Raw genomic sequence first — 23,096 nt, 5'->3', positions numbered from 1 at the left:
GCTGCTCGAGTCCTCACTAAGACCAAAAAAGTGGACCACATCAGTCCAGCTCTGAGGTCTTTACACTGGCTGCCTGTCCGTCAGAGGATAGACTTTAAAGTTCTGATGCTGGTCTATAAAGCTCTGAATGGTTTAGGACCAAAATACAACAGTGACCTCCTGACCCAGTATGAACCTTCCAGATCCCTCAGGTCATCTGGATCCGGTCTTTTATCAGTTCCCAGAGTCAGAACCAGACACGGAGAAGCTGCATTCAGCTTTTATGCTCCTTATATCTGGAACAAACTCCCAGAAAGCCTCAGATCACCTGAAACACTCAGTTTATTTAAATCCAGGTTGAAGACTCACCTGTTCTCAGCTGCATTTGAATAAAGCACCAAATCCACACTTTTAAGCTTAAATTTCAAAACTTACATTTAACTACTGATTTTATCTACTGTTCTGATTTTATCTGTTTTGATTTTATATACTGTTTTGTTTGTTTGTTTGTTTGTTAATTAGTTAGTTAGTTTATTTGCTTGTTTTAATCAATTTTAAATCATGCTTTTTATTTGTTCTTGTTTCTAATGTCTCTGTAAAGCACTTTGAATCACCTTGTTGTTGAATTGTGCTATACAAATAAACTTGCCTAAAGACCTATAGTAAACGTTTGACCTCTGTTATTGCCAACAAAGGTTATGTTACAAAGTATTGAGTTGTATTTTTGTTATTGACCAAATACTTATTTTCCACCCTGATTTACGAATAAATTCTTTACAAATCCTACCATGTGGATTCATGGATTTTTTTTTTTCACATTCTGTTGCTCACAGTTGAAGTGTACCTCTGGTGCAAATTACTGACCTCTGTCATCATTTTAGGTGGGGGAACTTGCACAGTCGGTGGCTGACTAAATACTTTTTTGCCCCACTGTACATCCTTACTGCTTATAAGAGCCGGTCATTAGCAAGTGTGACCATATCAGCACAACCACCTCAAACCAAGGATGGTGATGGAGGGGTGATGATTTTGGTTTGTTTTACAGTTTTAACAGCTAAAGCTTGGTCAAAGATGAGTCATGCACAAGGATGATGATACTAAGCACACCACCAAACCTCAGTGAACTGAAGCGTATTAGAAAGAAGTGTCCTCTTCTTCCACAGCAATGTGGAACACTGGTCACAAATACAAGCTACTGAATCACGGGGTGTATTTAGATTTATAGGACTGAATAGAATCGTGGCAAAACGTTTTTCCACATATCTGTATATTCTTCACATATTGCTAATGATAGTTCAACAAGAAGAGCACCCAAACAAAGACAGGACACCAGTCACATAAAAATGTCAAATTAAAATCTATAAAGCTGGACTTGATGTAATACTTTAACGTCAGAGCTCATTCAACAATTAAAAAAAGACTTGGCAAAAATGGCATTCATCCAAAAAGAACACAAAGACTCACATTTACCCATTAAACAGGCTGATGATTCCCAAGACATTTGGGAAAATATTCTGTTGATTAATGAGACAAAAATGTTCTATTTGGTATAAAACTAAAATAGCAATTTCAGTAAAATAACTTCAACAGGATAGATACCTGCTACAGATACTACTGGCTGCCAGCAAGACAGCAATAACACGCAAATGGCTGAATGAGGAACCACCAACTGTTTCGGACTGGATGGAAATAATACACGAAATGGCTAACCTTCTCTTTGAGACCATCTTCAGAAAAATATGGACAATATTGGAAGAAATGGAAATGTTTTCACAGAGAAATGACTGTAGACTCCAGTGTTATTTCTTTGTAACATTTGTATTAATAAGATATCTTTTTGTGTATATATAACTCGACATGACACAACTTTTTTCTTCTTTTTTTGTCTGGGTTTTTTTGTTTGTTTTGGGTTTTTTGTTGTTTTGTTTCAATTTATTTATGTTGATCCTGCTTGTGTTACTTCATGTTTAAATGAAAAAAAAAAACAAAAACAAACCAATAAATATATAGTTTAAAAAAAATAACTTCATACCAAAATTTTGATGGTTTGATCTGGTCATACTGGAAAACCTTCCATGTTGCCGAATTAAAGCAATCTGCAAAGAAGATCGGGACTAAATTCTTCCACGGTGATGTGAAAGGCTCATTGCCACTTATCACAAACACTTGATTGGAGTTCTTGCTCCTCAGGGTGGCGCAAGCAGTTATTAGGTTCAGGAAGCAATTACTTTTTCACAGTACTGTAGTCACTACTAACATAGCAAACCGTGATCTCTGATTGAGCTCTTGATGATCAAGTTTCACTGTGGGCAGTGAAGCTTGATGATTTTGACAAGGAATGAGAAAACAGAACACGTTTTTTTAAACTCTCCTTTATGATAGAGCTCGGTTGGTTGTTGGTTGTGTTAGTGTTGATTTCATGGGAAAGATTTTCATATTGATTATTGTTCCTGTTCTTAAAAGCACTCTGTACACTGAATGCTCTTGGTAATTATTTTAACATTTGCTGCCACATTTTTTAAAGCGGGCTCTACTCTTGAAAGCCTAAGGGTTCATTGAGTTCTGAACAGAACACAAAGCTGCCATTCATTTTGCAGCCCTTTGTATTTCTTTGTCCTCAACAGAGAAATCTTGTTCTCTTATCCCTGGGAGCTTCATTTATTTCCCATTATTTTGCGAGATGGCTATTTGTTCACCAAATATAAGTCCGATGTCCTTGGAGACAAGTGCACAAAAGATCCCTCTTGGTGGTTCGAAGTTAATTCATTACTCTGTAGCCTCCTCCCACCATATGCCTTTAAGCTTTTCATTGCTCACACAAGTAGCAATGAAATTACACAGTGGAGGAGAATAACACCTTCAGTGTCTTGTGAGAAACCCAGTAGGATACTTTCAAATGGATAGAAAAGCTCAGCTAAATATATTACATTGTCTCTTTTTTTTTCTTTTTTTTACCACAGAGGTCAGGTAGGGATGACAACAGTACAAGAGGAAGCACACTACTAATCCATACACTAATATGTAATATCACTGCTATTATCTAATGCTGATATCAGGAAATCTGAGACCGAGGACTTTATTTTGGTGTGGATGCAGCTGGTGCATTGATCACACTGGCACGCAGTGGACAGTGGTTGTGGCTTTTTCTTTTCTTATTGCCAGCCCACATTTCCAATCATCAGCAACATTCATATAATAAAGCATATATATAATGAAGCATCATTGCTTCATTTTCTTTCTTTTTCTTCTTTTTACTGCTGCCTTTTGAAGTTGCCACAGTGGATCATCTGCTTCCATCTCACCCTATCCTTAGCATCCTCTTCTGTCACACCACCCCTGTGCATATCCTCCTTTACTACATCTGTAAATCTTCTGTGTAGCCTTCCTCTTCTTCTCCTGCCTGGCAACTCCATCTTCAACATCCTTTGTCCAGTAAAAACACTATCCCTCCTCTGCACATGTCACGTGTTCAGTCTAACTTTGTCTCCAAACCACTCAACCTCAGCTGTCCTTCTGATATACTCATTCCCGCTCCTAATGAAAATCTTAACATCTTAAATTCTCCCACCGCCAGCTCATCCTCCTGTCTTTTTATTATTGCCAACATCTTCAAACCATACATCAAAGCAGGTCTCACTACCATCTTGTAAGTCTTACTTATGCTGCCACTAATCACCTTTGTCTTCACCCACTCCACTCTGTCTGCACTCTCTTCTTTACTGCTCTTATCCACTCTCTGTCACTTTGGATGGTTGACCCCAAGTATTTAAATTAGTCCATCTTCACTATCTCTACTTCTTGTAGTTTCACTGTTACACCTCCCCCTGCTCCTTACAATGTTGTCTGCTGTCCAGTGCTCCTGGCCTTGCTTTCCTTCCATCTTGTCTCCAGCAGACAATTCACTTCAGTTCATTTTTATGTAACAGCAATCCACAACAAGGCACTTTTTAGTGTTAAGTTCCCTACAACACTGAACAGAGAAAGAAACCCCAGCAATCACACGACTCCCCATGAGCAAGCACTTGGCGAAAAAAGGAAGGAAAAACTCCCTTTTAACAGGAAGAAACCACCTAAAGAATCAGGCTCATGGAGGGGTGGACATTTACCACAACCAGTTGGGGGTGAGGGGAAAAAGAAGAGAGCAGAGTGAGACAGAACAATAGGCAAACTGTGAGAGCGAGAGCCAGAGATTAAAAACTGCTGATGAGTAAGTACAGTCTTCAGCCAACAGTAGTATAGTTCTGTTGTTGGCCAACAGTACCAGAAACAGTTGTTAACCCAAGCCCTGACTGATGAGGTGTGGAAATGTCATAACTGATGTTTTGTTTTATGCTGAATCCCCTTCCTGATGCACCCCTTCAGATTTATCTGGGCTGGCAACTGCATTGCATTGGGAGTACACTGGCATGTGACCCCCAGAGATGACAAGGACTATATTAAATTAACCTTTGTTAGAAGCAAAACCTGCACAACTGAACTGCACAGCATAGTTAAGAGAAGTACTAGAATTAACAGTCAAATATGATAATCTAATACTGTCCATACAACTGAATGTATGCTGAGCTTTAATCATCAGAACATTACTGCCTGTGTGGTGAGAAGTACAGAGAAAGAGTCAGAGAGTAAAAGTACAAACTCAGAAAGCCTGAGAGTTTAAGTTCTTGAATCTTTTGGTAAATGAGATGTGAAGTTGAAATCGTAAATACTGCATAATGATTTTCTAAAAAAAAAAAGAAAAAAAAAAAAGGAAGAGCTATTTGCCAGCTATGGCAGAGCGTCTACTTAAAAGCCCTGGGGCTTTCAAGTGTTGTGTGTGGGTGTTTTAGTGCAGCATAGTTCCTTTACTATAGACTGCTGCTGGTGTCTGTGCCTGTGAAAAGTATGATCAATTTAGGCCATTGGGGGATGATAGAAATCCTCTTAGTTTCCAAATTATTTGGCCATTAATCAAAATAATGAACAAATTAAACTTTTGACCTGCTGGTAGTGTTGGATGAGAAATTTGCACTTCACCCAGTCATTACTACATTCATACAATTTTGAGACAGTTTTAAAGTCAAGGTTGAATTACTGAATTTAATTGTCTTTTTTGACCTCAGTAGGAGAAAAATGAGTGAATCACCAGCCTGCTAAGGATTTATCAGCTCGAGCTAAGGACATTTGAGCCAAACTTCCTTGTAGGCATATGTTTGGAAGTGATGATGGAGCAGTGTTGTTGATAAGGATATGGTTTGCTTTTGTCTGCCATCACTTCCAGCGAGCAACTGTTCTGTTTTTTCTGAGTTATGTTAATGGACCCAGAGCCAGATACATTCTGTAGACAGAAAGCATTGTTATTTTAACCCAGTATTTAACTCGGCATTAGGAAATATCACATTCCAAATGCTACTGTGAAACAAGCTGCAAGCAATGCAAGCTGGTGACACAAACAGCAAACTGCTGATCCAGCCTCAGAATGCCAGTTTCTTGAAATGTGGTTTGATCTCAGCAATCCTGTTAGATGCATCATTTAGCCGCCTGTGTGTACATCCCAGGGTACCTACTTGAGACACATATGTCATTGTTGCCCTGCCTGGGATGTCTCTAATATGCCCTAAAATCATCCAGCTACTGCAGGAATTAGAATAGAATAGAATAGAATAGAATAGAATTCAACTTTATTGTCATTGCACATGCAGGGCAACGAAATGCAGTTTGCATCCATCCAGAAGTGCTTTAGCCATGATATAGATATATTACAATATATATTAGCAATAATATAGATATGCAAGTATATTACAGAAATGGGTCTATTACGGTATGAAATATGTACACGGTATGAAGTATGTTGTGAATATGCTTTAACTACAAGTATGTACAGGCTGTAGTGAGTACAAGCTATGTACAGGCTATATAAAGTGCTAGTGGTTGTGGGTGGTGGTTCAGTCCATGTTATTATTGTGTGTTTGAGGGTACAGTTGTCCATTGTGTGTGTGTGTGTGTGTGTGTGTAGGTGGTTGTGGGTGTGTGTATGTCCAGACCATGTGTTAACGTGTGTCAGATGTCAGGAGGCAGAGTTCAGGAGTCTGACAGCTGTGGGGAAGAAGCTGTTCCGGTACCTGGTGGTCTTAGTCCGGAGGCTCCTGTAGAACTCAGGACCTTCTTGCTGTGAGACAATAGTTCTAACCACCATGCTGGGGTATTTAAAAGCAATGTAGCTGCTAAACACTGCATGTTTTGGGGGGTTTTTTAGCAACAAAAAAAAAGGGGGTTCTTGTATAGGACCTTTCTACTCTACTGGAGCACTCAAAGGTCTTTATACAACTTGTCTCGTTCATCCATTTATACAGGCACTTTTTTTCTATGCCCAATGCTTTCTAAGATTCACACTTTGGCATATAGACTGAAGCACCCAGGGATTGAACCACAAGCCACAAGCTCATTAGTAAATAACCTGCACCGTATCCTGAGCTAGAGTCGGCCCAAACAGTAAATATTAAAATAGCAACAAGTAAATCGTAAAGTGTGTATCATTATTAAATCAGTTTACCCTTGATATAAATACATTCCTCCCTATATTTTGTTTCATAAGAAAGGAACTCCCAGAAATACGTACTGTAAGCATCAGGGTCAGTCACAAAAATCTTTCCACCTCGTGCATGCAGTCTTGTTACTGCAATCTACACCCTGATGCACTGAGATTCTGTGCCCGCTGCAACACCACATTAGCAAATCTAGCCCTTCGAGTAAAAATTTGGGTGTCCTTCAACTTTTCTCAACCTCTACACAGAAATGTATTGAGGTTTGGTCAGTATTATTCTGCTCTTTGGTTTAGTTTAGGTAATAAAACTACTTGGTTAACAAAAGATCACATTTACAACTCCTGTCAACACTACATCTGTTTACCACTGTGAACTGCTGAAAAAGAGCTTTGTTTATTTACTGTAGTGGCAAGTCAGGGGAGCTACTGTTTGGCAATGGATGATGTCAGTTCGATTTAGCACCCAACCACAACAGTTCCCTTAATGCGCTCATGTGCAACACATAGGTATTTAATGCTCTTTTGGGGGCTTTCTAATGCATTTCATCGATTTATGCCAACAATTCTAATCTGTCAAACTCTGTCTATAGAAATATTTCTGCTGATTTCCTCGGTTCTGTGCCCCTACTGGCTATCATGATCAGTGTGTTGAAATCAGTGGCCAAAAGTGTTTGGCTTGTCATGCTGTGAAGGAATTTGGTGCAGCTCTCCAGATGGCAGTGGTCACTCTGTCCCTCTTGACCTGAAATAATGAATTTGAGCTGTATTGTGCAGGCATGTTAGTCTGTATGTGCCTGCCCAGCAAAACACCAGTGCCCTGACCAGCAGACCATAGGAGGGAATGTACTGAGGGTCACAGACAGGCCAGTCGGCAATTTCAGGCCATCTACTGCTGACGCGTTGCTCCCCTCCAGCCTCTCCAGTCAACTGTGTGCACAACCCGTCACACTGACCGACCTGCATATTGATGTAGATACAGAGAGCCTGAAGCTGTACACACTGCAGTCCAAAAAAATAGCAATCAGACCAGTTGAATCGCCCTCAGAGGGTCACGTATTGTTGCTTTTGATGAGTTTTCTGTTGCTTGGTTTCTGGCAGAAATCCAGCCTACATTAAATCACACAAGTCTTTTATTCTTCGAACAATGCGTTTGTGGTTTCAGGTCCAGCATGAAAGTGTGTTTGCTCAGCTGTTCTCCACTATCTCCACTTTGACAGAATTCAGAGCTGTGTCCCAGTGCTGAGGAACCATTCATTCGCTGATCTTATAAACTTTTTGACAGCCAAATGTCAGTATTTGGTTACTAACATGATCTATTTTCCAAATGGATTATTTGTATTTGGAAATGATGGATATACTTGCAGAGAAGAAATCTAGCTGCCACACATGAAAAACTGTTTCCTAGAAAGAGTTGATCATTTGGAATTTGGAAAATCCAAGTAATCCATGCATCATCAGGTAGTGTAAGCACCCTAAGACTGCAAATAAACTCCCATCCCACAAAGATTATTGTACTGTGGAGCTGGAGCCTTAGGGAACACTGGAAAAGAAACAATTTTCATATTTCTTTCAGCAATCCAAAAAACCAGAGAGCCCACAGCCACAGTGATTCTTAGGAAATGTATGCACGCTGGTGGGCTGTGTTTCACATCAAGATCTCCGTTCTTTTATACACATATGTGGTGTGATTGAAAAATAAAATCACAACCAAAATTTCAGAAACTAGTAACTTTATGCAAAGTGCTGTTGCTTTTTGCGTGTATTTTAATTACTTCATCTTCAGTTTTTCAGTTGTTTATTTCAACTAGAGAAATCTATTTGACATGTTCTGTCTAATTGCCAACAATTCTGCCCATGAATGAAGAGAATTTTTTCAGATGCTCTTTATCCCAATGTTCGGTGACTGTACATACAATGGATGCTGAAAGATCAATATGCTTGGCTGAGATTGGTTTGAAATTTGAATGACCAAGGGGGGCAAATAAGGAAGTACAGGCTCTGTGAAATGCCACTATTCAGCTTTTTAATCTGAAAATAAAAAGGACCTCCAACTTTGTCTATTACTTTTCTTTTGCTTATACAGTTATGTGAAAAATAAAAATTTTACAGGACAATATGTAGTAATGTTAGAAACTAAGTAGCGCTAGTAACAGTGGTCCAAAGCTCTTCGACAATGTCGTGAAAGAGAGCTAGAAGAAAACCATTACTTCCAATTTTGCTGCTGCTACAGGTGATTCTCAAAGCTACTGAATTTCAGTGTGTACTTAGTTGTTCACAGGCCTAAAGAGTCCTTTGAAAGCTTTCTATGTTACACTACTGCAGCTGCAATAGCAGTATGTGGTCATACTATTCAGCACAACAAATTGGCTCCTCGTGCTGCAGTAGGGCATTCTGTTAAAGCTGTTTTAGCCTGTATAGTGTTACTGCACAGTGTAAGCTGCTTTACAACCCACTACTATCCCAGTTTTTCATTTGATGTTGTGTCTGAATTAATTAGTTTCATGTAAGTCATTAATGCCTGCACTGTTTTACGCTGGAGGTTTTGCTATACGCTCCTTGTTGCCATCTTATTCCATGTCTTCACAAGGCAGAGCACAGACCACAGAGCAATGCTGGTAAATTTAAATTACAGCAGCTAGAGAGATTTTATTTTACTATGTAGAAGTATCATAGATATTACCATGAGATTTTGTACTAACCCTGTTAGTCTTCTGAGGTTGAATGATGCTGACTTTGCTGTACCCAGAATTCAGTCAACATTTCTGACATATCGTGCCCATCTTAAAATTTAATGTCCTTTGAATCTGAATTTAAATGACTGGGACTAACATCTGTCCTGTGATACACATCAGCTGATATATGTAAAACAGAATTATGTGTAGGCCCCAACCAGGGATACATCTGGCTCTGCGTATGTGCCGCAGTTTATCACTAAGTGTGGTAACACAATCGGAAAAACGCAATGTTTATTTTTTGCTTTATATTTGTTCTTGAACCATTATTTGTTGCAGAAATCACAACATCCTGGAATCCACTGTTTCTTTTTGTCATAAAGTAACCATACCTAATTGTGCTACAGTATGTTTACTGTACAGTAGTTACTGTACAGTAAATAGTGATAAGCAAACATTATCTCTGTGCTAAAAATGTAAGCAGCTATTCTTGAAAGTACACAGACTCCTCGTTGAAACCAAAACAAATCAGACAACATAATCACAGCGTAGAAAAGTTTAAACCAACAAAACAATATTCTGAGGTCATAACTTCAACCTGGTCAGTGCAGCGGACCAGTCTGTTTACACTGGGAAGAGGAAGAAATTGCAAGTGTAGCCACAGTCAGAGAATGTGTGTGATTGCTATCTCACATGTCCTACATACATTTTGAGAGGAGGAATGTCAGTGGTTTTTTCTGCTAAATGGTAACAGCTGTCTCTGAGTGATGTTTCTGATGGAGGTCGAAAGAGGGGTTTGCTTTTATTTACTTTGGCCACAGCCTTGGAAGGGGAGTACATCAAACAGACGCAGACTGCCATCAGACGCCAGGCCCAGCGGTCAAACATTCTTTGGTTTCCTGCAGCAAAACATGGGTGTTTAGTTTCAATGAGAAATATCCAGTTTGTGTTGGGTACCACAAGGCCCACAGCTGGGATTTTACAGGTCAGCACATTTCAGCTGCCAGTTCTGATTATGGGAGAGGAAAAGAAATAGATTTACCTCAGCCTGGGAATGTGTTTACGGGCTGCTGGTTAGTCTCACAATTCACACTCTGGTTTTATCTCTTACTTAATATATGTACATGTAGTGAAATGAAATGATTCGAGATGTATTATGGAAAAAGATGCATTTTGTCTTGTAAATGTGTGAAGAGGAATGTTGTGGGAAATGTCATGGATTATTTCAAGTAAATTTTTGTATTAACTATTTGTATTCTCACAAGTCCAGTAATAGGCTTCACAGTGTGGTTCAGTAGGTAGTCCTTAAAAGTTATTTTTTAATGTGAAGTATAATCCCTCATTGTCTAAAACAGCAGCAGTAACCCTTTATTTATTTTCTAAAATAAAAGGTTTTGAAAGGTATGAATTTTAACCCAAACCACAATTTCTTTTAACTAAACCTTTCTAAGCAGTTTTCAGTGCCTAAAGCTAGCTTGAAAGTAAAGTCAGAAATAAAGGGCGAGGACATGAGCCGGTGTTTTTGGCTGACAAACTTGCATTTTATGATGTAAAAAAGCATCCTAGAACCCAACTTACCTTACCATAATCATTTTTTTTTCTTTTCTCATTTTTTGTCTTACTTTTTTGTCAGGCCAAAAGATAATCAAGTTATAATTAATATTACAGAAAAACAAAACAGTCGTCCATTATCACATTTGACAGATGTATCAAATAGTCAGTATGTTGTGCTTTTGTATTTCTTTCCAGATAAAATGCATTCATTACACCTTTTATGATTGCAAAGTAATGGCACAAACCACTATACGTAAGATATTTCCAATCTGTCAAGTAGTATTTAATAGGGATAGGAATTGATAAATGGCCTGTATTTGTATAGCGCTTTACTTAGTCCCTATGGACCCCAAAGCTGGGTGACATTCAGTCACCCACCTATTCACACACTGGTGATGGCAAGCTACATTGTAGCCACAGCCACCCTGGGGCGCACTGACAGAGGCGAGGGTGCCGGACACTGGCGCCACCGGGCCCTCTGACCACCACCAGTAGGCAACAGGTGAAGTGTCTTGCCCAAGGACACGACGACCAAGACTGTCGGAGCCAGGGCTCGAACTGGCAACCTTCCGATTACAAGAATAACTGATTCTGACTCCATTACTGATATCACTTATCGATTCAATTCCTTATCGATTCTTGTTGGCTTCTCGTTGACTCTGCTTTGCCTTTTTGGTGCCTCTTGAAGTTCAGGGTCTGGCTACTACACTGGGGTCAGCATGTACTCATCTTTAACGTCATTCTGGGTTCTTGTCTAGCTTAGCATTAGCATGCTGTCTGAGAAGGTGCTTGCAAAGAGCCAAAGTTAGCAACATAATGCAGCTGTTTCTGTCCTGGATGCAGTTTCCTCTTTATCATCATGCTCTCGTCCTTTTGTGCTATAAAAAACAAAGTATTGTCCATATCCACAAATTTCCTCCTCCAACACAAACTGAAATCAGCTGATAGTAGCGCAAGTGCAAGAACCGATAAGTGGGAACGATAGGCAGACAGACTGACAATTCCAAGTTAGACTACTGGGAACCGGTTCTCTACAAGAAGTGGTTCTCGATTCCTCCAGTAGTACAATCACATTTATAATATTCTCACGACAGCTATGTCGATCTGTTTGCAATTAAAGCGATCACAATGAAGTTTTCGGTGCAGCATCCTCTTTGTGACCAATTTAACCTGGTGACAGCCAGGAGTCCGCCAAACACCAGTTGCCAACCAGTCAAGAAATACATGTTTCCCTAGTGACCAGAGGTTGCCAGGAGCTTGCCTATCAGTCTAGGCCTGTATGTTGAGTGCTGGATATTAGCCACTTCCTCTTTCTGCCTCTGGTACATACTGTGCAGGGTACATACTGTGTCCTTCCATGATGGTTCCTCCTCTTGCTCCTATTTCTTAGGTTTCTGCTGCCTGAGGTATTTACTGAGCATGCGCTCAGTTGTGACGATCTACCTGACGTACCTGTACAAGTTTGTCGTCTCAGCCTGGACTGTGGTACTGACACTCACTAGTCCTCTGCCCCCTTCTTTCCAATTAGCATACAGCCTAAGGGTGCTTGACTTGGGGTGTAGCTGTCCTTCATTTCTGCAATGTTGCTTTCTGGTAGTTCAAGCCCCTCAGTTCTGACTACTTTCCCTCTCTTCATTACCATCCAGCCACACTTCTTCAATCCGAATGACATTCCGATGTCCTTGCTGTATATCCTGGTGTGTGGATCAGTGAATTGATGTCTTGTTCACTCTAGGCTTGATGTTATCCATATGGAGGAGGTGGCTGACGATTGCTCATTTCCGTAGTCAGTATCCGTAACCAGTCTTGTCTATAATTTCACTGAGTGGGTTCAGGCATATGCAGAACAGCAGTGGTGACAGAGCATCTCCTTGGTAGATCCCGCACATGATGCTGACTTGTGCTATGGGCTTAAAGTTGGCCTCTGGTGTTGTACACCACATCCCCATTGAGTTGCTGAGGAAGGCTCTTAGGGTCCTGTTGATCTTGTACAGTTCTAGGCATTCCAGGATCCAGGTTTGGGGCATCGAGTCATATATATACATATCTACAGTACTGTGCAAAGGTTTAGGCAGGTGAGAAAAAATGCTGTAAGCAAAGAATGCTTTCAAAAATGGAGGTGTTAATCATTTATTTTCGTCAATCAGCAAATACCAGCGAATGAACAAAAGAGAAATCTAAATCAAATCAATATTTGGTGTGACCACCCTTTGCCTTCAAAACAGCATCAATTCTTCTAGGTACACTTGGACACAGTTTTTGAAGGAACTCGGCTGGTAAGTTGTTTCAAACATCTTGGAGAACTAACCACAGATCTTCTGTGGATCTAGCTTCCTCACATCCTTCTGTCTCTTCATGTAATCCCAGACACACTCAGTGATGTTGAGATCAGGACTCTGTGGGGACCATACCATCACTTCTTGTTCTTCTTTACGCTAAAGAAAGTTCTTTAATGACTTTGGCTGTATGTTTGGGGTCGTTGTCCTGCTGCAGAATACATTTGGGGCCAATAAACAATAATTTATATTTCTGAAAGAATCTTTGTTTACAGCATTTTTTCACACCTGCCTACAACTTTTGCACAGTACTGTATATATTATAAATAAAATATCTCAATCCTGCAACTGTCTATGTCATGCTGTGTTTTTGCTTTTTAATATGGACCAAGTTAATGTCACTACTCCAGTGAGTGCACAAAGTCTTGTACAGTTGGATGGTACTTAAATTTGTTTTGGTCTCAAGGTCTTTGCAGCAAATTCAAAATACATTTTCTCAAGTTCTGTTTATATCAGGTGTAGTCAGTGGTTCAATATGGATGAGATGGTGCAGACCCTATAACTGCCAGTGTTGTGCAAGTTACTTTGACGAAATAATTTGTTATAGTTACTAGTTACTTCTTCAAAAAAGTGAGTTACAATATTATAAAAGTAACCGATTACTAGGAAAAGTAACGATTGTGTTACTTTAAAAAAATGTTTAACCCTCTGGGGTCCAGGGTATAACTGGCCATTTTTGACTACTTTTGATTTTATCTCTACATTTCACCTTTAAAACTGTTTACCTTACCTTGTTTGGTATCATTCTTTTCAGCACAACCTCACATGTCTGAATTTATAGTTACAGTATTTTAATTTTGACATACTGTATTAACACGATTAATCCAAAATTAGATTAAAAACACAAAATCCGACAGCCCGACTGATGTAAACTCTTTTTTCATGAACAGTTGAAGATGAACTTAGTCAACCCTGCTAGTAATCTCTATTTCTTACACTGTCTTCACCCCCCTCTATCCCTCCCTCTGAGACACAGAGAAGACAAGAAGAGAAGAAGGGGAGCTGAGGAATGCACTTTAGCACCGGCACAATGGAAGCCTTTTGTGGAAGATGAAAAGAATATTAGTCACCACTAATGAGATTTGATGTTGGACTGCCATTGTCAGTTCAAGCCAGATGGGTAGGGTGCACAGTGGAGCCGCCAGTCACCACACATCAAAGACAAGGGGAACCCTGTATTGCGTACTCTTTCGTTATTTAATTAAGTGACAAAAATGAACAGATTAATTAAAAGCATGGCTTTTGTCAGCCCAGTGCTAATGAGCACACTGCTTTGTGCACAGCCTCAAGCAGCAGCCACCTACAATCCATAGCAGGCTCTGAACTTGACAACAAAACATCCTCTAGTCTGTTTTCTTTTCATCTTCAACACTACACTTCCTCCACCCACTGATTCTTGCCTTACCTTTCTTCACTCTTCCGCCTAAGCTTTGTTTGCTCACTCAAATATTGTATGATGACACACGTCTGAAAATTCTGTAAATCTCTATCATCTAAATGTGTCTCTGTCAAGGCAAACTCAAAGCAATTTTAGTATACTGAAATAGAAGTGATACTGCACCAAAAACATTGCGCCGAGAATATACAGCACACAACCACAGATGTAACTAATGCTTGTTTTCCTATAATCTGCCAAGATTATATGAAATCTGAATCTCCCAGGCAGAAGTATTGTTGGCACAGAAACCCCAGTAAGCTATAAAAGCATTATCTGAGTTAATCTGGAAACAAACTCAAACCTGTTTGTCCAAAGATACGCTCATCATCTGTTGACTGGCAGATACATAGTAAAAAAAGTTGAAGGCTGCATACCTCCACCGAGGTAAAAAAGGAGAAAAATTCCCACCTCACCTATCACTGAATATATTAAGAAGAATATCTGAATATTTTTTTCATATGAAGACAATATTCCCCAGTTTTATTGTGAAAATAAGAGAAAATGCTCAACCCTGCCCTATATTTTTCACACTACCCATAAATGAACATGGAGTCTGAAGAAAGGCAGCTCACAGTTGGTTTGATCCCAAATTTAGAAATAAAGCCGTTAAGCGCAAATGAGAACGTTCTGGGTTGTTTATTTTAACTCATGACCTGGAATTGTCACAATGACCGAAGGCTGGTCCAGAACTGGACTCAAACGCAGAAACCCAAGGCAGAGATGGCAGAATGTTTAACAATGTTTATTAAACTAGCACAGGTTAGATTTAACAGTACTGGGCACAGAGAGACATGGAATGAAACTATGATGTGGCGTGAGTGGTGTGGTGCCGAGGTCGTGGGCCTAGAGAGGGGAATGGGGCTTGGAGAAACGACTGGAAGGTGACAGGTACATCTAGAGGTCGTACTGAGGAGAGAGGAGAATGGCGTTACAATGGTGGATTAGAGAGGAGCGCATGAAGGATCAGGCCTTAAGGGAGAGGCGGTGAGTATCCGAGTGAGGTGATGGTGCGAGCTGGCTGACCTGAGTTCCGTAGGATACAATAGCGTTCGATGGCTGGAGGGCAGCCAGGTGAGGTTCATAGAGATTTTCAGAGTGAGATAATTATCCAAGACAATAAGCTGAAGCCAAAGGCAAGTGTCGTGGAGAGTCCAGGAGAGCTGAGGCACAGGGAAACAAGCTAAGTAAGGCACTTAGTAACAGGAACATGGAGCATGGGAGCCAATTACCAACTTGGAGTAGCTGAAAAACTGGTGATGAAGGAGAGTCCACATAAAGCTTCAATCTCTCATTCTGATTGCCTTGAATCAACTCCAGGTGCGTGGAGCTGCTGGAGAGGTAGCAGCCCTGCCCAGGGGTGGAGACCAGAGAAACTCGGGAACCTGGCGGAAATTTCCAGCTTCTCAGCCAGATCATGACAGGAATGACTATGCAGTTTCTGATTACTGTAGTTTCTTAAATTCAGAATAACAGTAAAAAGTTCACTATTATGTCTGCACTTAGTTGAGTAACTGAACAGTGGCTTGGAACGCCCTCTGGTACCAACACTAACTGTGTCCCTACCTACCTACCGTTAAGATTGTTCTATTTAAAGTCTTCACAGCCATGTAACAATGTAAACCTCTTCTATAAAATGAACATTTGTCATCAATGAATAACTGCCTTGATGACATCACATAATAACATATTCTTACAAAATGTAACTTATTTTTAACATTGGATGTCTTATTTATACTATTATTAGTTAGTCTGCATTTTATATTTTTGCATTATATATTTTTCTTTTTCACATTTCCAACTATTTGCAAGAACAGGATTGTACTTTTGATGTACCATCACTTTCCTTCAAACTTAGTCGCTGAAAATACATTTGACTGAAAATAAAAACATAATAAGTTTTGTTCTGGAGCCCATGTTTCCTTAATGCCAAAGGGACAGTGCAAAACATTTCTCATTTACTGAAGCAACATGTCTGAGTAACAAGCCTGATTTATGCTCTAGGAAATATAGAAACATATGACATGTCCAGCAAAATTACTGAACCACGTATCTGTAGACAAAGTAATATGTGGTCCTAGGCACACCTACTTTGTCTTGAACTACCACTAAGATCCTTTCAAGTGGTCTGACAGATTGTTACAGATGTCTGTCAGTCTAGAGTCAGAATGACAAGCATGAGAGCCACTGACCATGCTCATATAAAGTATGTTTTAGCTGCTGTGTTAGCATACAGTATGATGGGATCACTGAAAAAAAATTAAGCCACAGCGGATGTGCCTGCTTTGAGTTTGACTCAAAGCTGTGGCTGAGGTCTAGCAGACACCAGTTGGCTTTAGGTACCATGGCTAACACCATTCAATCGATTCAGCTAGACACCTAATTTAAATATACAATGAGTTATAAACACATTTAAACCACTGAGCAGTTACAAGGGTGGAAACTATCAGCATTTTATATCAGGCTGTAAATATGCTTCTTTGCTGGCCAAGCTGGCCACAGAATCCGTGGGGATTGGAATAAGCTTCAAGTGCCTGAGGAACTGCAGTTTGCATTTCCGAATTTCTGTCCTGGCTTGATTTATAAGCTCCAGAGGTTGCCCTTTAGTTAAAAATCACTCACCTAAAGGCATTAAAATCATATTTATAGGACTTCAAATACCTCACAGAGTAAAAAAGAATATGAGACATGGGCATAAAGTGTCTCTTCCCCTACCATTTTACAAGTTGGACCACTCCAACCCATTAATACTCAAATGCGCTTAATAGTGTTGTAAATGTACAGACACCTACCCTATGTGTTTATATTATAAACACCTAGAGTATTCACAACTACAGCTCCCACTCCAGTGGGTGTGTCAAGGAAGACATATAATTAACTTAATATATCACTTTATAGTCATGGATTAATTTGGGTTCAGAAAGCTAGAGATCAATTGTGATAAATGGACTGGTTCTTATATTACACTACCTGAGTACTCAAAGTACTTTATACAACTTGCCTTTGCACCCATACATACAAGCACATTTTTCTTTGTAAGTGCTTTCTATGAACAACTTGGTGCTGGCATCTTGCCCAAGGATATTTGGCATGCAGACTGGAGCAGCCAATGATTGAACCATAGTCCTTCTGATTAGTGACACTATACAATACACCTGCAACAGACTAAAGTTTTATCTTGGGAAATACTTGTTATAGGATTTTAGTTTATAATTTAAACATTTTTTTTATGTACAGCCAATTTCATGCCAGAAAGCTTGGCAGTAGAGTGGAAACACAGGGAAACTAGTCTGATTTGCTAAGGACTTATGACTGACAAATGGTAAATAGACTCCCAGTGTCAATGCAATGTTTCAGAGCGCCAGCTACAAAGGACAATTTCACTTTTTTTTTTACTTTCTGTATGAATTGTCTAAAATGTTATATCCCACCACCACCACCTCCCACTTCCCTCAGCACTTCCTCTGCCTGTTAAAATAAGTCATCTTCTCAACTTCCAAAAACGGAAGCTGCTCAATCAGTCTGCAGATTGCACACAGTGTAACCAAATGCTTTAACAGAATGTCATTGTGGCGACAGGAAGAGTGTTTATCCTGAATTATAGCTGAAGCAAATGACACAAATTTTGGCGGTGATTGGGAAAAAAGAATGGCCTTCTACAATTTGATGATGATTTATCACAGTGCTTAATTTGTTCATCACAACACAATTGATCTAAAAGATTTTAGGAACATCTACATTTTCTAAAAAAAATAAAAATAAAAATTAGCAGAGAAGCCCAGGTCTCTCCCTCCCCAAACACTTAGTCCAGCTCATATGGAGTCAAAAGAAACAGTGACAAAGAAAACTATACTAATACTAATGTCAATTTTACATTCATCCTCTGCATCAAACAAAGACCTTGAAGTACACCCTTAGCCACTTCAAAGATAATACATTGAGCAGGCTTCCAAAGGAAGACAAATCCTGAGGCATCAGAGGCTTAAGAAGAAAGGAGTGCACTCAAAGGGGACCATAAGCCGTCTGTCCCTCCCTATCTCCCGTCTGTAGAAGCAGAAGAGGGGGGCTTAGGGGTGCGTGGTGACTTTTGACACTGGGCATCTGTTGCTTAACCAAGGAGTTCCTTCTGGAGTCCATGTGCAAACAAATACTGTACCAAACATCCCCCTTCCCTGCTGGCTTTTGACCCCAGGCACATGGCCCACAGGTCTTGCATTAATGTTACACAAAACCTCAGTGGATCTAATTTCAGTTAAAGGTTTCTTTTGAAATTAGTTTTAGAAACACTTGAGAATTATAAATGTTTTTTGGGTTACTTATTGTAAGTCTCCAGCTTATTTTATTCTGGAAAATTAGTTAAGAAGCCCACGCACCCTTGTGAAGACACAAACTGTTTCCAACTGCTTTCCAAAAACTATCCAGTAAAAGTCTAAAATGAATCCTATTAGTTGCCAATCACTGTCAATCTGTGCATTTTCTCTTAATTAAATAAGAGATGTTTCTTTCTTTTCCTTTTTCTGCTCTACTGACTATGTCTCCTTCATTAATGCTACTGGTGTAATAAATGGCTCCATTTCAAGTAGGCAGTGTCCTGCAACTGTTTTCCTCTCAGTTGGGGGGGCACACATCTTTCTTTTACTTAGAAAAGCAAAGATTTGGCCTTGTGGAAGGTGGTGGAGACTGAAATAATGGTGAGGACTTAAAAAATGAGTTCATTCAGTTGTCACAATGAGCGTGAGCCCACAACCAGCCAAAACACATTGTGGGCCAAGTCCTGTCATCATCCCAGGTTCTTGCTCTGTATTTGTTGAGTTTGTTTTGCTCTTTAGTCATCTTTTTAAATCATATTTCCTGGTGTTCCCAGTGTTTCCCTGTCTTTTCCTCCTGATTACTGAAAACACAGCTTGTGAACTCAAAAATCTGTGTTTACATTTGAATGAGAAAACAGAGGTTTAGTTTATTTTTACTCCAGAGAAACTCTGGATGCTCTTAATATATACCAATTCTAATCTACCTGTTGCCAATTAACCATCTTCTTGTCCTTTTGTCTGCTCACTTTAGGGGTCAACACAGCAGATCATCTGCAGATCATCCCTCCTCTGTCACACCAATCCTCTGGATATCCTCCTTCACTACTTCAGTTAATCGTCTTTGAGAGCTTTCTTTTCTCTTTCATCATCAGCATCCTTTGTCCAGTATATCCATCATCTGCACATGTTCAAACCATGTCAGCCGTGCTCCTCTAACATTGTCTTAAAACTTAACATTTAAACATTTCCCAGCTTCTTGTTGTGTTAACCTAACTCTTTTGTGACATGTTGCTGGCGTCAATTTCAAACTAATCTAATATTTTTCATGAAATAAAAACACTTTTCAGTTTGTTGATACAGTATGTTTTCTGTGTTCTATTGAATTGATGAAATTATGGCTTTATGTGGTTTATGCAATTTGCAAAATGTTGCATTCTGTTTTTATTTACATTTTATACCACATCCCAAGTTTTTTGGAATTGGGGTTGCACTTAATAATTAGCAAGTGACTGCATCTGCATTTCTTAGTTGCATTTGCACAGTTTATGGTTGTGGTTTGCTAAGCTTATTTGCTACTGTTAGCTGAAAACAGAAGCTTCTTGGCCAGATAAACTAACTCAAGGCTTCAAAATGTATCAAATCTACATTTTCCACAAAAAATTCCGATGATGCTACAAAACGCACACAATACTTAAAGTGCATCAAATTTAAAGGTCTGATTTTCTGACATATTACATGCAACAATAGTCAGAAGGGACAGATTTTTCCTGGCTTGTATTTGGGGAAAGTTTGGTTAGTACTGTTGCCTCACAGCAAGAGGGTCCCCCCACCCCCATGACCCTGAGAGGAGCATGGATTATGTCTTCCTAGACATAATTTCTTTTAGAACTTTATATGGTTACACATATTTTTTTTCTTTTTTTCACATTTTCTTTTTCTGTAGTGAACAATGCAACCTCTATTTGTAATTATCAGCAAAGGCAAGTGTGGGCCGCAGGTCCATCCAGTTTGACAGGGTTATACAGTAAGTCACTCTGAAAGAACTAAAGAGGTTTTCTCCAGGAGCTAGTCTGTTCACTGAGCCAAAGAAAGCTGTCAAGTGCACCATTAAGCCAGGCTCAACCACCAATAAATCTGACTGATGTCTCATTCTACACACAAGAAAGACACACTGAGGGAGAGCAAACCATGCATGGAAGAGTTTGAATGGTATATGGCAGGCATTAACATTATTTTAGTGAAAACAGGCTGTGCTTCTTAGCACAGTGTTTATGTTCAATTTCCTTCGTGCACAGCACAGCATTATTGTATTCAACACAGGAATGAACTGCAATATCACATTTTAAGCACTGCTTAGTCAGTAATTTGCACTTATAGAACAGTGAATATTTAATTCTATTGATCATGTCCCAGAGTACTGAACTCAGTATTAAGTGCTTGTGAACAGGAAATTAAATGTCAGCCACAAATGTCTGGCACTGTTCCTTCATATATTACATTCTAGCAAATCTGTGACTCTCAACTAAATCAGCTCGTTAATAATAATATACCCTCTAATTTCCATTCTAGAACGCCTACATTTTCTCTGTTAAAACTTCCTGTACAGAACATCATGAAACAAAAGCTGCACTGAGGGGGCTTTTCCTTGGAGACACTAGAACCTTTTGTCGACTCCATTCCTCTGTTTCATTTACTCTTGAGGAAAAACTGTTTACCCGCTGAAAAGTCCCTTTTCAAGGCATAGTGCTTTGGAAAGATAAGGAACTTTTAGAGTGCAATGCAATCATGTATAACATGAAATGTATAAAAACCAAAAAAGGTTTTTCATTTTAATTTAAAGTGCTCTGGTATATGACAATGTAACAATCTCAGTCTCCTCACCTTGAATGTTTACTGGTGTCACCTTGCGAGGGAGGTCAGTCGTCATTTATTGTTTCTTGCTTTAATTGAAAATGGTTCTCTCAGTGTTCACCATTCAATGAAGTTGGTAATAACCCACCTGTATTGGTGTATTGGGTCGCTCCCCTCAATCAATAATGACTGAGTATTTATAAAACGTTGGAGATGATAAACTGTGAACATGGTGTCTGAAGCCCAATGTGTAGAGAGTGAAAATGAATGGATAGCACGGTACCTTGTGGGGCCACTGTGCTGCAAAATACTACTGGGGCGATCGTGGCTCAAGAGTTGGGCGTTCGCCTTGTAATCGGAAGGTTGCCGGTTCGAGCCCCGGCTTGGACAGTCTCGGTCGTTGTGTCCTTGGGCAAGACACTTCACCCGTTGCCTACTGGTGGTGGTCAGAGGGCCTGGTGGCGCCAGTGTCCGGCAGCCTCGCCTCTGTCAGTGCACCCCAGGGTGGCTGTGGCTACAATGTAGCTTGCCATCACCAGTGTGTGAATGTGTGTGTGAATGGGTGGATGACTGGATATGTAAAGCGCTTTGGGGTCCTTAGGGACTAGTAAAGCGCTATATAAATACAGGCCATTTACCATTACTATAGACACACAGCCATGAAGTCTAATGTACTGCAGTCAGTTAGTATGACAATCAATGATACTTTACAGCAATGGCCGTATTGGATTGAAAGCACAAGAAAAATCGAGGAAAATGGCTCAATGACTCTTCAGTGCTCCCATTGTTATCTAGGTGATAAAGAAATTGATGGAACAGAGACATGATTTCCTTTGGGATTAATAAAGTATTCTGATTCTGATTCTGATGATTGCATTCTCATTTCAGGATTTAGGTTACAATGAAAAATGACCCAAGTTTGGTCTGTGCTGTCCCTGAGAAGTCTGGAGCTGATATCATCCAGGCCCTTTGCTTTCCTTACTTTCATCTCCCTTAACACATTTCTCACCTCGTCTGTCATTATGGAAAGCAGCTGGGGTGGTAACTCCTGAAGGCTGAGGTATAGTCGATTCCTCTGATGTGGAGTGGAGCGGGTGATAGTGTAAAGTGAATGCTACTGGTGTTAGTGGGGCACTGAAGTCTCAGAATCTCATCTCTGCTTTTCGCAGATGACGTGGTTCTGTTGGCTTCATCGGGTGATGCCCTCCAGCTCGCACTGGAATGGTTCAAAGGCGAGTGTGAAATGGTGGGAATGAGAATCAGCGATAGGGTGATAGGGTGATAGGGTGATAGGGACGGGGTCAGAGTAGTTGAGGTGGCTGGGGAGTGGGATGTCTGGGCCCCCCTCCTAAGCTGCTGCCGCCACGACCCGGCTCTGGATAAGGGGATGGCTGGATGGATGGATGGATGGATGGATGGATGGATGGATGCTCCTCCATGCTTTCTCCTGTGGCTGTCCTTTCCCTTTTCAGCTCCTTTTACACTCTCCTTTTTCTTTCCAGATCCAAAAACCCTCTTCTTCAATTTCAGTAGGGTTTAGTTCTGAGGTCAGCTTTGGATTATTGTTTTGAAAAACAGCATCTTCTTGATTGGCAGTGTTGTCTACACAAAAGCTTTAATGATTTTTGTTAGGGCTGATGGTGTCCAGCAAAAGTGGCAGCTGTAAATTTTGACAGATCAGTCGGGTAATTTGCATAATTATCATAGGCTTTTTGCCCA

The 23,096-nt window shown here is 40.0% G+C and overlaps 1 long non-coding RNA gene across 1 annotated transcript in view; it reads left to right on the top strand.

Moving 5' to 3' along the window:
• LOC146692723 (uncharacterized) overlaps window positions 1–19,881 on the top strand; it is a 102,207-nt gene extending 82,326 nt beyond the window's left edge. The window contains exon 4 of the long non-coding RNA XR_014915274.1: window positions 19,558–19,881. This is a non-coding gene — a long non-coding RNA (uncharacterized LOC146692723). The remainder of the gene's footprint in view (window positions 1–19,557) is intronic.
• The last annotated feature ends 3,215 nt before the right edge of the window (window positions 19,882–23,096 follow it).

Source organism: Copadichromis virginalis, linkage group LG15, assembly GCF_057382275.1.
Source record: "Copadichromis virginalis isolate Kocher_CV1m ecotype Utaka linkage group LG15, C_Virginalis_male_GT1.1, whole genome shotgun sequence".
In the NCBI taxonomy this organism is placed as follows: Eukaryota; Metazoa; Chordata; class Actinopteri; order Cichliformes; family Cichlidae; genus Copadichromis; species Copadichromis virginalis.
The sequence above is the reverse complement of the archived record's forward strand: the minus strand, read 5'-3'. Positions and strand labels throughout refer to the sequence as shown.